We start from the raw sequence: 10,989 nt of genomic DNA, 5'->3' as shown, positions 1-10,989 counted from the left end.
GTTTTGCAAGGGCAGAGGAACTAGAGGCCAAGTTGCCAACCTTCGCTGGACCATGGAAAAAGCAAGAGAGTTCCAGAAACCCATCTACTTCTGCTTTATTGATTATGCGAAAGCGTTTGACTGCGTAGATCACAGCAGATTGTGGCAAGCTCTCCAAGAGATGGGAGTTCCAATTCACCTCATCTGTGTCCTCAGGAACTTGTAGGAAGGGCAAGAGGCCACAGTCAGAACTGGGCATGGTCTTACTGATTGGTTTCCGATTGAGAAAGGAGTGAGGCAAGGCTGCATACTGTCGCCCTGCCTTTTAACCTATATGCAGAGTGCATCATGAGGAAAGCCGGTCTGGACGAGTCTTCAGCTGGAGTGAACATTGCTGGAAAATGTATCAACAACCTTAGATATGCGGATGATACCACTTTAATGGCAGAAAGTGAAGCGGAACTCAAAAACTTCTGATGCGTGTACAAGAAGAGAGTGAGAAGTTTGGGCTTAAATTGAACATTAAAAAGACAAAGATCATGGCGTCTTGCTCTATCAAGTCCTGGAGCATCAAGGGACAAGAAGTGGAAGCTATGACAGATTTTCTTTTCTTGGGCTCCAAGATTACTTTGGAAGGAGACTACAGCCATGAAATTAGGAGACGCCTGCTTCTGGGAAAGAGAGCAATGGTTAGCCTTGACCGCCTAGTAAAGAGCAGAGACATTAGTCTGCCAACCAAGATCCGTATAACTCGTGCTATGGTCTTTCCAGTTGTCATGTATGGATGCGAGTGTTGGACTGTGAAAAAGGCTGACCGCCGAAGAATTGACGCGTTTGAATTGTGGTGCTGGCGAAGACTCTTGAGAGTTCCTTGGACTGCCAGAAGATCAAATCAGTCAATATTGTCGACCATAAACCTCAGCTCAGCTACTTTGGTCATCTGATGAGAAGAGAGGAGTCGCTGGAGAAAGATTTGATGTTGGGAAAGGTTGAGGGTCGCTGGAGAAGGGGTAGGCAGCGAACGCGATGGTTAGATGGCATCCTCGAGGCACTGCAGATGAAGTTATGTGATGTTAGGAAGATAGTGAGAGACCGGAAGGCGTGGCGTGACATGGTCAATATGGTCACGAAGAGTCGGACACGACTGAACGACTGAACTGATATATATATATATATATATATATATATATATATATATATATATATATATTCTGTCAAGCAAATGCAAAGCAGGTATCATAAAAAGCTCGCGAGACGACAGTTGTACACTTCTATTCACCATTACCGTTAGGCGCTCTTCGTTGGAGCTCCAGGGTTTATACAGATAATGTTTCCATATGCCTGAGATTCCTTGTGCCTGATGAAGAGAAAGAGATCAGTGTATTGATATGAATAGCGCAGCCGCATTCTATTTTTCATTTGCATGAACAGAAAAGGCACCAGTAAGCCGTCCTCTTCGAAGTGCATATCCTGCGTGCATCTTCAATGGCGCAGCATGTACATCTGGCTTCAATAAACATATTTCGCAAAACCACTTAGTAATTGTTCTGTGCGTGCAACTACGGCGCTGGTGAACACTCTCAAGGTTAGTATACAGACAACATAAATACCCAAGCAAGTAGCAGGGGAAACAGCGGCCGATGTAGCTCAGTTGGAAGAGCACCGGACGCGATATTCGGAGGTCGTGGGTTCGAATCCCACCATCGGCACGTTGTTTTTCCTTCTACTTTGTGTTTAATTATCTTTCCCCTAAACAGATTACATTACTGATTTCTGTGATTATCTAAGCAAACATTAAAAAAAAGACATAAAAGTACCATCCCCAACGCTTTCCTTGGCCTCGCCGACTGTTGGCTTCTTTCCTTCATGTATTCTAACGAGCACCCTCATTTCCCCTTAATTGATCTGCTTGTAGCTTACGGGGGTCTCGGTTCTGGCAGTCTTGAAGCCATAGGTAGCGTAAGAGGGTTCTAGCACAGCTTTCGCCCTCGCTCTTGATCACGTTCTACGTGACGCTGGCGGTAACAAAGGACGTTCTACGTCCGCCGCTATGGCTGAGGGAGGCGCTGGTGAACACTCTCAAGGTTAGTATACAGACAACATAAATACCGAAGCAAGTAGCAGGGGGAACAGCGGCCGATGTAGCTCAGTTGGAAGAGCACCGGACGCGATATTCGGAGGTCGTGAGTTCGGATCCCACCATCGGCACGTTGTTTTTTCTTCTACTTTGTGTTTAATTATCTTTCCCCTAAACAGATTACATTACTGATTTCTGTGATTATCTAAGCAAACATTAAAAAAAAGACATAAAAGTACCATCCCCAACGCTTTCCTTGGCCTCGCCGACTGTTGGCTTCTTTCCTTCATGCATTCTAACGAGCACCCTCATTTCCCCTTAATTGATCTACGGGTGGGATAGAGGGACGAAACATTATTCTGTGGCTGGTGCATCAGAATATAAGAGCAGCTAAATTGGAAGAAAAATGACAACCTGCTCTGGCAATCATCGTAGTTGTATCTTCCTCAGATACGCCGACAACGATGGAAATTCAAAGTTCATTACTAAAGAAACATCAGCATCAGGCAGGCTGAAAAATCACTCTCAGCTGACGCCTCGTTGAATCTGCGTGGAAATTTTCAACGTTTGGTCAATACTTTCAGAATAACAAAGGTACTCCATTACACGGCTTGTTTTGCCAAGACCGTATGCAATTATTTCGAGACCTCTGTTGATAGGCGGCAGCTTAACGAGATGGGTATGTGCTTGCCTGGCACTCCAGGTCGAAAATTATAATCTGAGGTGGAAACGCGAGTCCCGCATACTGTCATGCCCTCCAAATGCTCAGATGCGCGAGGCCAACGCGAACCATATTTAGAGGAGCCCCACATTGCGATACCATAAAAAAGAATCTTCACACAAGAAAGGCAGTTAGAGCCTTCAGTTTTTTGTGTTTGAGAAAAAGCATAGGAATGGTATAGATGTTACGTTCGCAGCTTGGAGTCGTCTATCCACGCCACATATTACAGTGGAAAAAGACCCACCCTTGTCATCTCAGCCGTGCACGGCTCGATCTTTCAAGGTGATGCTTCAAAGAGTCAGAATAACGAATATTTTCATTGTCGTAAAAACAGTGCTCGTGTTTGCTCTGTTTTCGCCAAGCGATGCCGATAGCCTAGCGATGCTACAAAGCATCATGGCTGCGTCAAACGGCGACTCATTTCGCCCAATAGTAGTCTACTCTCCACCTGATCAAGAACAAATATTCGCAAGAGTAAACGAATTTCCCATTGCTGTGAAATTCATCAGCCTTGATGCTTTAAGAACTGATTGCGATTTTTTCTTGCTGTCTTTTGCTGAGTGCAAGAAATATAAAAGCAGAAATGATTACATACCAACAGAAAAGATTGTGTTTGTACCATTCTTCTTAAATATGAGCATGGAAGATAAGAAATGGATCGGGAAAATAACCGGTGAACGCATTTTCCGCATTTGCATCGCTTCTGAGTCACAGCACGAAGACATTTTGCATGCATTTCCGTATGCACTTTGCGATGTTGTAAGCGTGAGCTCTTCGAGTATCAACGCCCGAGACGACCAGTTTCGGAACTGCGGAAATCGACAGAAAGTTCCCGCTTCGAAGCTTTTTAGTCACCATCTTGCATCGGGGCGAAAGTTCATTCTAGGGTACAAGTACCAGGTATCTGTGAACACGAGCCCGTGGCCAGGTTACCACTTTGGAGACTTCAAAAAACAACGGAGGCATTAGCTTTACTTGATGCCTACAGGGCATTGAATAACACATTCGTGTCCAATAGGTTCATCAAACGCTACGGCATTGCAGGCATCTTCACTAGATCATTGGATATTACTATTATGCCGATTCCTATCACCTTGCTAAAACATGGAGAGATTTTTAAATACGCGCAATTTTCTCTACTATGACTTTGTTTCTGTATAAACCGCAGAACCACTATTGAGACAATCTTCTTTGGCTTCTTGGAATAGCTCATATGGTTTTTGCCATCTTTGTTGGGTTCTGCTATTATGGTGGCGCTTTTCTTGCGTATTCGACGCAATTATGTCTTCAGGAGAACTAGAAACGCACCGCAGCCTGGGTTTTTATATCTGGTATGCACGTTCCTGGGGAGAAGGCCTGCCATATCATCGCGGGATGCCTCCCCCTACCGTAGCCTGTCTACAGCTTTCTGGTGGCTATCTATGATGTATCTGGGTTGCTTCGTGCGGACAAGCATCACCGCCATTCGATCTGTTCCATCCACGTCCAGTCAAATAAAGAGGTTTAAGGACCTTGTACCCTACATGGAGAGATGCGTCAAGGCTACCTGTATTTCTAAGGATATGTCATTCGTTACGATTGCTCAAGAGTCAAATGGGGAGCTGTTAAACTACTTTCACTCGATTAAAGAGACTACAAACAGATGTCCTTCATCAATTGTTATGACAGAAGACGAATCAGGGTGTTACGAGAAAGCGCGTAAAGGAACACACGTGTTCTTCTCAGCATCTTGTACCAATGACGAAGTGGTCGCCGCAATGGAGTTGGGACTCGTGCCAAGCGATAATCTCTGCAGTATCGCCCAAGTGGCCGCCATTCATGAATTACATCCGCACAGGTGAGTACGCATAACCTGTAGCATAATTGAAGTACCCTCTGAGGTCCACTGTTAAATGAAGAGTGGAATTAATCATGACGACAGTGAGTGTCGGCAGTGCAGAGGAATCACAGGCTTAGGGGTTGACAAAACCACACGTGTAGAAATATTTAGAATAATTTATAGCTGATTTGCATACCTTATCTAATGCGAAGTAAATGTACACAGCTTCTTACCCCTTTTACACATTTCGAAGAATTTTACAGTTTGTTATGCTTCCTTTTGCATTGATATAAAATGTTCGCATTCATATTAATTAAGTCTTTGCACACTGTTCATTTAAATTATATTAAATTACTTTGCGAGAAACGAAGGCGCAGTAACTGTCAAATTTTTCTTGGACGCCTGAACAAAGCCGTGAGGCAAAGAAGGTAGGAGCGAAAGCAGAGAGAAAGAGGTGCCGACGTGTAGGGTGTGTGTGTGTGTGTGTGAAAAACTTTATTCGGAGGAAGCTTGAGGTAGCCGGGGCATCCTCACGCAAACACTAGGTGGGCTCCGTATTACAGGAGTCCATTGGCGACCGCTGCGGCTCGGGCTCTGTGGACCAGGGCCTTCTGGCTTGCCAGATCGGAGCAGCCGAGCAGGGCTGCCTCGCAGTACTCCCGGGTGGGGTTGGGTTTGGGGGTGAGGTTCGGAGTTGACTGACATTCCCACACCATGTGGAAGATGTCCGAAGACATCTCCGCGCAGTGCGGGCACTTTCCAGTTTAGGCAGGATCAAAGTGTTTTAAAACTGCCGGGCACAGCAGCGTTTTGGTGTAAAGGCGGAGCAGTGTGCGTTCCTCCACCTTTTTAAGGCCTTTACAAGGCTTAGTATAAATTGCATGGCCGAATTGAAATAATTTATCAATTTTTCGAAAAGTGAGAGCCGGATTGGGTTCGAGATCCTTATCATAAGGGTCTGAAGGCGTTGCCCGGAGAGTGAGCCATTTCATTGCCTTCGAGGCCCATGTGAGCTTGAGCCCATTCAATCGTTCTAGACGCGTGTGGTTTGAAAGTAATTTCGACAACCTGGCTATTTTTAACGTGCAGTTAAATTGCGCAGTTCACAGATTTCTCTTCGGAAATGTGAAGTATTTGTTATACACTCACCTGCAAATGACGGTAGAGAGCGGTGACGCTTTCCAAAGCGTCACCGCTCTCTCCCGACAACGTCATTGCACCGCTGCCCCTTCCCATTAAAGGGACAGAACACTGGCCAAAATATGTATGCCATGAGATTATGGTGGAAATGAAAAGATCCTGCCTCAACAGTGCAGATCGAGCACTACAATATAAAAGAAAAGAGGCTTTACAATTTTAATTTGTCATTGAAAATCGCACAAAACCAACCGAGGCGCTATTTAGCGGGGAAACCCTAGTACTTTCAGTGTAGTACTTTCACGTGACTACATGCCAGCAAAATATCGCTGATTTTGTAACTGCACATTCTTCTCTTTTCTTCTAGGATTGCTTGCCAAAATTTATAATATATGTTTCACTCTCTCCAGTGCGTACCTAAATAAAAACCACGCCTGCTTTCGCACCGCGAGAGGTATGCTTTCAGGTTTTGCCACTAGATGGCAAAACCTGAAAGTTTTGCTATCTGTTGTTTGCCATCTAGTGCACCACAGTGTTTGCAATTTCGTGAATGAAGCAATGACAGGGCGCACTAAAACTTTCGTCGACGAGGTCGTGCGTTATTTTGCCGTAGCAGCATTGCGTGTGAAACTGAAAAGGATGTTACTCTACGTAAAAAAATATCTGATTACTGTCTAGCGAGTGAAAGTTATATTTGTTTTCGGTACGTTTTTGTTGTCGATCACCAGTCGTCATCGCGGTTGCTGCTCATGGTTTCCAGCATCGAACTACATAAAAACGGGCGCACGCATTGATCGTAAAATTCCCGGTAAAAATTTGCTTCAGCGTTTCCAACAAAACCGTTATGGAATCGAACATTTTAGACATTAATCTTTCCACTGCGGTAAAAAAAGATCGAGATCTAAATCCAGTGTTCTGTCCCTTTAAGTCATATTGATGCTAAAATGCGCCTTGACATTAGCGGCGGTGGGCTCCATGGAAGCTGCGCTTGTATGGTTGCACCATGGCCGCAGACAATGTTTTACCTATTTTTCAGCCTTCTGGCTTAATTAACAATTTCATTCATTCATGTTAATACTTACTTCTTAATCTATTCAAACCCCTTATTCGTCTTGCTTTGGCTTCTTTTAGCCCAACATTGACTACTTCCGCTTTATATTGACGTCACTAGAGCTTTTGAACATAACCAGGCCATGTCGAGATCCGCGGATATTTAAAATTGAATTGGTCATTCTGCCTGTAATTAATATCTGTTCATTATACATCGACTGAAAGTGGTATTTCGCACCATTGCTTCACCCTATACCTCGATACAGGCATTTTGTTCTTCTTATTTAGCGTCCACTTTCTGATGAAACGAAATCTCAAACACTGACAAGAAAGGCTAACACCTTAATTATCGAATCACAATAAAGATTGGTGTTAGGCAAGGAGACAGCATGTCTGCCCGACTATTAATTGTCTGTAGTGAAATAATTCAGACAACAGGATCGGGAACAGGTAAAGGCAAGACTTAATGCAGAATGCCGCTATAGCTCACAATTCGTAGGCTCCATCGCTTTGCTAGTAACGCATGGGAAGAATTACATGAAATCTAATAACCCATAGAGTCAATCCAGTAAGGCGCCCCTGAAATAATTCTGCCACCAAATTTTCAACAGCACCATATGTAATTAGGCGGACCACCACCGCGGTTACGAGAAAGTATTGACGACTGCAAAGCTCGGCACCAAGCTACCCACCTCCGGCTAAGGGGTTTTAGAGGCCCACGAACTCGTCGTGCGACAGCTGCAGATCAACACTTTCTGGCGTCTGGCCCAGAATGCTCGCTACTATGCAAATATGAAACCTCAATGCCCGCACGGTACGGATAGTCGTTGCCCTTCATCTCTTATAGTGTGGATATGTCAACATAGCCCACACTTTCCCCCCAAACCCACCTCTACTGAAGAGGCTACGAGAAATTGCGCCGCCTTCCTCCTCGGGGTCTTATCACTGGGGCCCAAAGGCACTTGCCCGCCATGATATTGAGGCGGCTGCCACTTGCGGCGGACAGGACTCAGGCTGCTGACCAACTGTGGCTGGCGTTCACTATCTTCGCCTGCTCGCGCCGTTTAATCGCAGGAACTAAAACGTTTTACGAGCAAGGAAATACCAGCTCGAGATTTGTCACAAGGCGCCGAAAGCATTATGTGAATGCATCTTCTTGGTACACGTAACAGCTGCTGATTCTGATCACGAAATATGCATCGGCAGGAGAATCAGAATGGTTTGGAGCGCATTCGGGATTACGACACACAGAATAGCCCGATACCATAATCATACAACGGCAATGTATATGAAAAGTGTATAATCTCGGTCCCTTCCTATTGTTGGCTGTCCTCTCTTAAAGACCCGTCCGGCCGCCTCGCACGATGGGCTCTCCGCCTTCAGGAATTTGACATCCGCGTTATATATCGGTCTGGCCGTAAACACATGGACGCCGACGCTCGGTCTCGTTCTCCCCTAGCCATCGCACCTGTTTGCTCCTCGGTGGCTGATCCCGTCCTCTCGTCTCTAACAATCGCTGATATGCCTGCGGAGCAGCGAAAAGACCCGTGGCTCGCACCTCTTATCGACATTGTGTCCACTTCTCCAAACGCTGCGCCTTCTCGGACTTTACGCCGTCAAGCACCACACTTTGCCCTACGAGACGGTCTTCTCTACCGCCGCAATTATATGCCTGATGGTCGACGGTGGCTTCTCGTCATTCCCCGCCATTTACGACAAGAAATTTGCGCCTCTTTCCATGCCGACCCTCAGTGTGCCCATCCTGGTGTAGTCGAGACGTTTCAGAGAATTCCTCAACGTTACTATTGGCGCGGCATGTACGGCTATATTCGCAAATACGTCCGCTCCTGCATCGCCTGTCAGCGCCGCAAGTCACCAACACCTCGTGCTTCTGGCCCCTTACAACCACTTCCATGCCCGGCCCGCCCTTTTGACCGCGTTGGCGTTGACCTTTACGGGCCACTTCCCTGCACGGTCTCTGGGAACCGGTGGATTATCGTCGGCATCGACCACCTCACCCGGTATGCCGAGACCGCCGCTTTACCCGTCGCTACTGCCCGTGAAGGTGCCCTGTTCTTGCTACATCATTTTGTTCTTCGCCACGGCGCGCCGCGAGAGCTGCTGAATGACCGAGGACGCGTCTTCCTTTCCAACGTCGTTGTAGCTCTACTGGCCGAATGTCGCATCATACATCGGACCACAACAGCCTACCACCCTCAAGCTAACGGGCTGACAGCGCTTCAATCGTACTCTTGGAGATATGCTCACAATGTACGTTGCCGCTGATCAGACCAACTGGGACGCTGTTCTTTCTTTCGTGACGTACGCATACAATACCGCCACGCAGTCAACCACTGGATTTAGCCCTTTCTTTCTGCTTTATGGGCATGAGGCATCGTCCACGATGGACAATATTTTATCATATCGTCCTGACTCCTCCGAGTGGACTCTCCTTTCAGACGTTGACAAACATGCGGAAGAATGCCGCCAGTTACCCCGCAGTTTAACATCGGAATCGCAAGGCCGCCAAAAGTATCGTCACGAGAAAGATCAGACGCCACATGTTTTCCCTACAGGATCCCTTGTTTGGCTCTGGGTTCCTGGCACCCCACCGGGATTGTCCTCAAAATTTCGAACCGAGTACCACGGCCCCTGCTGCATTGTTCGCCAAACCTCCCCTGTGAATTACATCGTGGAGCCACTCACTCCCTCTTCAGACATGCGTCATCGCGGCCGCGAAACTGTGCACGTTAGCCGCCTCAAACCATACTACGACCCGCTCCTCTTGCCCTCACCCTAAGTCGCCAGGATGGCTCCTCTTCGCTCCGGGGGAAATTGTAGTGAACTCTGCGATGATATTATGAAGACGAGGATGAACTAGGCGAGGATATCTCAAAGACGAGGAGAAGAACAACAAAGTGCTGCTGCGCTGCTCAAGCTCGCTTGTGGATGCCTGGACTGGCTGTGCTCTTGTGTGGTTCTCTGTGCAACTTGGAGAGGGCTGTTGTCCCTGTCAAAGGACAGTAAACACCCCCTTTCACTATGAGTCAGTAACTTGGAGCCTAAAAAACCGGCTGAAATGAAATTCAAAATGATACTACGTAACTGAAACTGATAATACATTGAAGAGAGCGGGAACGCGCACCTTGAATCAGAGAATGGACACGAATTATTACCTTTCTAGTTGAAATTAAAAATGGTACTATGGTCTAGGCATGTAGTGCGACTGGGATACCCGATGCTCCCTATCCTCACAGTCTTTGCCTCAAGCGAAACGTAGAACGTATAGAGGCTGCAGAAAGTTAGCAGAACGAAATAATTTTGGAAGTCTGTAGATATTATATATATATATATATATATATATATATATATACATATATATTGTTAAGCGGGGATCCAGGAACTGGTAGCGGGAACTGGTAGCGAGCAGGACCGGAGCGGGGGTGACCTAGCTTGCAGTCAGGTGGTACTCAAAATCACTTCCTCTTCCTCTTTCTCGGCAATATGCGCACCTAATTTGAAATTCTTCTTTACAATATATATATATATATATATATATATATATATATATATATATATATATATATATATATATATATATATATATATATATATATATATATATATATATATATATATATATATATATATATATATATATATATATATATATATATATATATATATATTTCTTCTACTTTGTGTTTAATTATCTTTCCCCAAGCAGATTGCATTACTCATTTCTGTGATTATCCATGTAAAAATAAAAAAAAAAGACATAAAACATAATCCCCAATGCTTTGCTTGGCCTCGCCGACTGTTGGCTTCTTTCCTTCATGTATTATAACGAACACCCTCATTCCCCCTTCATTTATCTGCTTGCAGCTTACGGGGGTCTCGGTTCTGGCAGTCTTGAAGCCATAGGTAGCTTAAGAGGGTTCTAGCACAGCTTTCGCCCTCGCTCTTGATCACGTTCTACGTGACGCTGGCGGTAACACAGGACGTTCCACGTCCGCCGCTATAGTTGAGGGCGGCGCTGGTGAACACTCTCAAGGTTCGTATACAGACAACATAAATACCCAAACAAGTAGAAGGGGGGACAGCGGCCGAAGTAGCTCAGTTGGAAGAGCACCAGACGCGATATTCGGAGGTCGTGGGTTCGGTCCCCACCATCGGCACGTTGTTTTTTCTTCTACTTTGTGTTTA

General features: G+C 45.7%; 1 non-coding gene across 1 annotated transcript; it reads left to right on the top strand.

Annotated features, from left to right (window-relative positions):
* The first annotated feature begins 1,615 nt into the window (after window positions 1–1,615).
* On the top strand, window positions 1,616–1,688 carry TRNAS-CGA (transfer RNA serine (anticodon CGA)). Its single transcript has one exon. It is a non-coding gene; the product is annotated as a tRNA-Ser (tRNA).
* Window positions 1,689–10,989: the final 9,301 nt, after the last annotated feature.

The sequence above is a fragment of the Amblyomma maculatum genome, chromosome 5, assembly GCF_055883805.1.
Source record: "Amblyomma maculatum isolate TAMU_Amacu chromosome 5, ASM5588380v1, whole genome shotgun sequence".
Classification (NCBI taxonomy): domain Eukaryota; kingdom Metazoa; phylum Arthropoda; class Arachnida; order Ixodida; family Ixodidae; genus Amblyomma; species Amblyomma maculatum.
Note: the sequence above shows the minus strand (reverse complement) of the source record. Positions and strands in the feature narration are given on the sequence as shown.